General features: G+C 55.4%; 1 long non-coding RNA gene across 2 annotated transcripts; it reads left to right on the top strand.

The window, feature by feature from the left end:
* The first annotated feature begins 1,792 nt into the window (after window positions 1-1,792).
* LOC127488301 (uncharacterized) lies at window positions 1,793-5,809 on the top strand. 2 transcript variants are annotated; one of them, XR_016221381.1, is made up of 4 exons: window positions 1,793-2,014; window positions 2,086-2,238; window positions 5,374-5,479; window positions 5,598-5,809. It is a non-coding gene; the product is annotated as an uncharacterized LOC127488301 (long non-coding RNA). The 2 variants fall into 2 exon arrangements; XR_016221380.1 differs by lacking the exon at window positions 1,793-2,014 and having other exon boundaries at window positions 2,035-2,238.
* Window positions 5,810-6,383: the final 574 nt, after the last annotated feature.

The raw sequence follows: 6,383 nt of genomic DNA, 5'->3' as shown, positions 1-6,383 counted from the left end.
CGGCCCCATGCCCATCTCGGCGCCTGCTGGCACATCTGTCCTCCCTTATGGTACGTGAGCAGACCCTGCGATCCCCCTCCCACCCCCCACTGCTGCCCTCAGAAGCAATTCCTCTACCCTTGATCTTGACACTCCAGGATTTAACCCTTTGCTTTCCGGAGTCCTCAGTTTCCTGCTATGACCCCTTCCCTGCCAATTAGGACCTTGCACAAGGATGAAGTAACAGCAGCAGCAAAGCTGGGAGAAGCCCAGGATGCTCTGGCTCCCAGGACCGCAGGCGGCCTGTCTCACCCGCGAGGCGAGGCTCCGGGCACGGCGGCCTGGCCACAGGGGCCCCCTTCCAGCCCTCATGTTAGTCTCTGCAATCTTGAGCCTACGGGGTAAATGAAAAGAAGCTTATGAAAAATGAAATTGAAAGACATGTTTATTTGGGTGTAAAAAAACAAAAATCCATGCACACAAGGGGTCTTCAAAAATTCACAAAGGGGCCGGTGCTGTGGCGCAGCGGGTTAAAGCCCCACCCCGCGGTGCTGGCATCCCATATGGGTGCCAGTTCTAGTCCCGGCTGCTCCACTTCTGATCCAGCTCTCTGTAATGGCCTGGGATAGCAGTAGAAGATGGCCCAAGTGCTTGGGCCCCTGCACCCACGTGGGAGACCCAGAAGAAGCTCCTGGCTCCTGGCTTTGGATCGGCGCAGCTCTGGCCATTGCGGTCATTTGGAGAGTGAACCAGTGGAATGGAAGACCTCTCTCTCTCTCCACCTCTCTCTGTAACTCTTTCAAGTAAATAAAAATAATTCTTTAAAAAATGTACAGAATGTGCATGTCATGAAAAGCTGCACGTGACTTTCATGTTTCTGCACCCACTGAACTTGATCTTGTAGTTCTATTTCCCATGAACTTTCTGAAGCACATCCACAGAGATGGCTCTCACTCGTTCCTGGCTCAGAACCTGCAGGTGCCACCTCCCAGGTCTTCCGGGGGCAGTCCTGGTGCTGCCTGGCACAGCAGAAGATCTATAACTTTTTAAAAAAGATTTATTTTATTTATTTGAAAGTCAGAGTTACAGAGAGAGCTAGAGACAGAGAGAGAGGTCTTCCACCTGCTGGTTCACTCCCCAGATGGCCACAATGGCCAGAGCTGCGCTGATCCAAAGCCAGGAGCCAGGAGCTTCTTCCAGGTCTCCCAGGTGGGTGCAGGGGCCCAAGGACCTGGGCCATCTTCCACTGCTTTCCCAGGCCAGAGCAGAGAGCTGGAGCAGCTGGGACTAGAACTGGTGCCCATATGGGATGCCGGCGGTTCAGATCAGGGCTTTAACCGGCTGCACCACAGCGCCAGCCCCAATCGATAACGTTGAATGGCAGCTCCACCAGGAAGCAGCCGCCGGGGAGCAGAGTCTGTGCAGCTGGAGCCAGGCACCCAGAAGGCGCTCGCTCCACAGCCTGGTGCTCCTCTGTCTCTCTCCAGGGCGTGCTGTGTTGCCTGGGTTGGTCCTGCTGCTTCCGCCAAGACCAAGTCACCCCCTTCCCTTGGCTCCAGGCTGGTGGACACCACCGTGGGCTCTGTGTCCTTAGCCCTCCCTCTGGGCTCGGCGCCTTCTCTCACCCTTTGCACGTGGGGTGAGGTCCACGTTCTTTCTGCGGGCGATGGATCTGGCAGGGCCACGGGACGGAGAGGATGACGCCGACCCAGGTGAGTTGCGCTGTGCTGTGACAGAGAGATGGGACCTGGATTTGGACAGCACAAGACGCAGGCTCCAGGGCCTCCCTGGGTGTCTTCCACGGCCTGCTTCCCCAGAGCGCCCCTCCCCTGCCTCCCTGGCCCCGCCCCTCCGTCTGCCTGGGCTCGGGTGCTCCTCACATGCTCACTCACGAGCCCCACCTGCAGCGGCTCTGGCCTCCTGAATGGAGTTAGTGAGGCACAGTTCCCACAGCGATGGGCCCCTGACAGCAGAGGGGTCGTGGGCGAGCCGGTGCGTGCGTGCGTGCGTGCGTGTGCGGGACTCCCGGCGAGAGGTAAGCCAGAGGTAAGGAGTGGGGCGCTCAGCAGGGGATTTGCTGTGAGTAAAAGTCCCCATCTCGCCCAGGCACAACCAGTCGCTCCCCACACCTGCTGCTTTAAGGTGGGGCCTGCGTCTCCCGCCCTGCACGCATGCGCAGGGCTCGCAGGGGCACCTGCTGGGCGCCTGGATACTGTGGTTCTGTGCGGAGGACGTGATGGCAACGGTGAGAACTGCAGGGTAAAGGCGTGCTCTTCTCTCTCTAGAACAAGCTTCTCATGGTCGCCCCCCACAACCCCCCCCCCCCCCCCGGGTTTCTTCCTCTCTCCTTTGATTTTGTGAATTGGCTTCTCCTTGCGTCGGCTCTGCCCGTCCCGGACAGACTCTGTATGTCCTCTGCCTCCCAGCTCGGCAGTCTCAATCCTTGGGAACGCCTAGCTGGACAGCTGCACCTGTCCCGGGGCCCACTCAGTCCAGTCTCCTCTGGACATGGCCACTAGGACATTCTGTAAGACGCGCGCTGGTGGGAGAGGCTCCGTTAGCAGCGCTGGTGGTCAGACCTATCGCCGCCTGCAAGGGCCTGTCGACATTGGCTCAGCAACCGTGTTCCAAGTTCTGTGAGGACAGGACTCACCCCACCGTCTCCTTCTTCTGTCTTCACGTCCCTTCTCGGGGCTGGCTTCCGCTGTCCAGTACCCTGACCCCTCCCCCCAGACTGGCCTTCTGGGAATCCCATGTGGGTAAATGAGTCAGCGCTCCCAGCTCAGAGCCCACACAGGACTAAGAGATGAACGAGTTACTGAGTGCACGCAAGAGGGCCTTGGCTGTCGGGAATATTTGAGAACTAGACTAAGAAGGGTCTGGGGTTCTGAGGGCAGAATGATGGCGTGAGTGTGTTGTAGCTTTTCTTTCTTTCGTTCGTTCGTTCTTTCTTTTTAAAGAATTATTATTTATTTGAAAGGCAGAGTTGAGAGAGAGAGAGAGAGAGAGATATCTTCCATTCATTGGTTCACTCCCCAAATGGCAACAATGGCTGGGGGCTGAGCCAGGAGCCTGGAAGTCCATCCGGGTCTCCCTCATGGTGGCAGATTCCTAAGGACTTGGGCCATCTTCTGCTGCTTCCCCAGGCGCATTAGCAGGGAGGTGGGTCGGAAGTGGAGCATGCTTATATGGGATGCCGGCGTCACAGGCGGCGGCTTAACCTGCTTGTGCCACAATGCCGGCACCCTGTGTGTAGCTTTTTAAAAATTATTACATAACCACTTAGCAGCATGCACAATGCTTTCTCATTGCCTTAAAGTGTGTCTGGGTCAGGAGTTGCAGCTCAGGACAGCTGGGTTTTCTGCCCAGGGCCTCAGAGGGCTGCAGCCCAGGTGCTGCTGCGCTGTACCCCCCCAGAGTTGCAGGGCTGTTGGCAGAGTTGGGGCCGAGGTGCCGTGTGTGCCAACGGTCACCTGGGAGCTGCTGCCAGTGCCTAGTGGTCGCCTGCAGCTCCTGGCTCGGGGGCTCCTCTCTCGCTTCCAGGCTCTCCTTTCAAGGGCTCCCCTGGCTGGGTCGGGTCCGCCCAGGATGTTGAACCCAGCCATCAGAGGAGGCACCTGGAGGTCACCTGCACAATCCTTCCTGTCTTAGAACTTCGTAAGCACAGAGCCCCCTCGGCCGGGCAGCCCGTCAGGAACGGGGCTGACTATGGCTCCTGGCCCTGGGGGCTTCAGCTCATGGCAGGAGGCAGACGGGCAGCACGTGGGCTCCAGGCTGGCTTTCTCACACAGTCTCAGGAGACGGATCTGGTCCCACGTGAGGGAGAACTCACGTGAGAAAGGTATTCATAGCGTCCCCATGGCCCAGACGCCTCACTCCCCGTAGTGCCCCACATTCCATGGGGGACCAAGCCTCTGCTGGAGTTTTGGGGGGAACAAATTATGTGCAAACCACAGCTGAAGGGAAGCCGTCCTGGGCGTGAGAGTCTGCACGTTCATACTCTCAGGGCAGGGTCACATGGCAGGGTCAATGTTCTTCACTGTGTGTGTGTGTGTTTGCATGCACACGTTTGTGTGTGCTCATGTGAGCACATATGTGCATGTATGCCTGTGCATAAACGTGCTTGTGTGTGCATGCGCTCATGTGTTGAACGTGCACCTGAGCATGTGCACACACACGTGTACATATGTGTACATACATGCATATAAATGTGCTGTGTGTGCACCTGCTTCTGTGCTGAACGTGCATACATGTGCTTTTGTGCATCTATACTAATGCGTCGAATGTGCACACGTGCACATATGTACATGTATGTGAATGTATGTGCACGTGTGTAAATGTGCTTGTGTGAGCCTGTGCCTCTATGTTGAAGGTGTATTTGCACATGTGTGTGTATGTGTCCATGTGCATAACATGTGTGTGTGTGCATGTGCTCCTGCATGGGATGTGCATGTGCACGTGTGTACATGCATGTGCATGTATGTGCACACACACGTATTTGCTTGCACACACACATGCTTACATGTACATATATGTATGCACATGTAGCTGTGTGCACAAGCACAATCACATGTGCTTATCTGTAAGTGCGCCTGTGTTGAATGTGCACACATGCCTGCATGTACATGCATGCAAATGTGTACTTGTGTGCACATGTGTGGACATGTGTGTAAACATAGGTGCTTGTGTGTGCATGTGCTCCTGTGCTGAACGTGCGTGTGAGCATGTACACATGTGTGTGTGTGCATGTTTCTGCAGGCAGAGATTCTCAGGGCTCAGCCTTTGGATCCTGACGGGGGATGATTCTGTCTCACCAGGTCACCCTGGATGAGGTGAAAGGGCTCAACATGCTATTTCACAACCCAGCAAGTCTCCCCAAAGGGATGGGAGCCACTTACACATCCTCTGTCCAGCCACAGTGACATATGAGAGGTGTCCTGAAGCTGCAGCATAGCTGAGCAGAAGCAAGGGGACTACTGAATCTATAAAATGGCGTTACCCCGAGAATGGTTGCTTTTGATTCAAGCAGAATCGAAGCGTGCGGGAACAACGAAGCTCGTGACCGTCACTGTGAATCTGCACCAGGAGCCGCATCCGCCCTGCGGTTTCACTCTTCTGCTTGGTTGCAAGCTTGTCTTACTCGGCATCAGGCGGTGGAGCCCAGGGCTGAGTTCCCACAGACAATATGCCCACAGGTGTTGGGGGTGCACCTGCTGTCGCCTGCCACGCCCCCCACATGGCACCCGCAGGCTCCGTGGCCCCCTCACCGCTGTGGCTGAGCCGGGTCTGAGGCCACCACATGCCCAGGTTCAGGACGGCCACGTGCGTCCTGTCTTAGGGCTCTTGGGGACTGCCCACCTGGCCCACCTGCTCTGTCTGCCTTTGTCTCGGCAGTGCCTTCCTCGAAGCAATTTTCTCAATGCCTGAAGACCCTGGGTTTGCTTCCAGTGCACAGAGCTGGTGTCTTCATGGAGGGTTTTATGCTCGTGAGCACGTGATGGTAAGATTTGAGTCCTTGGGGCTGGCGTTGTTGGTGTGGTTGGTAAAGCTACCACCTGCAGTGCCGGCATCCCATAAGGGCACTGGTTCGAGTCCCGGCTGCTCCTCTTCCCATCCAGCTCTCTGCTAATGGCCTGGGAAAGCAGTAGAAGATGGCCCAAGTGCCTAGGCCCCTGCACCTGTGTGGGAGACCCGGAAAAAGCTCCTGGCTTCAGATCAGCACAGCTCCAGCCGTTGCGACAATCTGGGGAATGAATCAGCAGGTGGAAGACGGCTCTCCCTGCCTCTGTCTCTCTGTAACTCTGCCTTTCAAATAAATAAATAAATCTTTAAAAATACACAGATTTATTTAAAAAGAAAAAAAAGCTTGTGGAAGTGTGGATGGAGGAGATATGTTCCCTGAGTTTGAGCACTTCAAAATGCGTGTCCATTTCGTGATGTGCCTTTTCCACAGGCCATGTGCAGACCCAGCGTGCGAAACTCAGGGCCGGCAACACACAGACAAGGGGACAATTCCCGTCCCCGTGGATGCGACGGGGATGTGAGATTTCCTCACTTTACCCAGAATGGCATGCCATTAAAAATCTGCCTTAGAAGAAAAAAAGTGTTCCTTGCTCATTCCTGGAGTTTTCTGTTGAATATTCTCCACCTGGGGCTTACTCCAGGCCACGGAAACCAGGAAACAAAGCTGTGGTTAAGGGGCAGAGCCTGGGACAGCACCTACTTCAAGGACGTGAGCTGGGCTTGAACTTCATACCTTTCCCTCTGCTTCCATGTATGTCCTAACAAAAGTAATTAAAAAAACCTTATTATTTATTTATTTGAAAGGCAGGGTGTCAGAGAGAAAGAGATACAAAAAGAGGAGAGGGGCCGACGCTGTGGCACAGTAGGTTAATCCTTCGCCT

Source organism: Oryctolagus cuniculus, chromosome 15 (assembly GCF_051225735.1).
Source record: "Oryctolagus cuniculus isolate XC-2025 breed Fujian yellow rabbit chromosome 15, ASM5122573v1, whole genome shotgun sequence".
Classification (NCBI taxonomy): domain Eukaryota; kingdom Metazoa; phylum Chordata; class Mammalia; order Lagomorpha; family Leporidae; genus Oryctolagus; species Oryctolagus cuniculus.
Note: the sequence above shows the minus strand (reverse complement) of the source record. Positions and strands in the feature narration are given on the sequence as shown.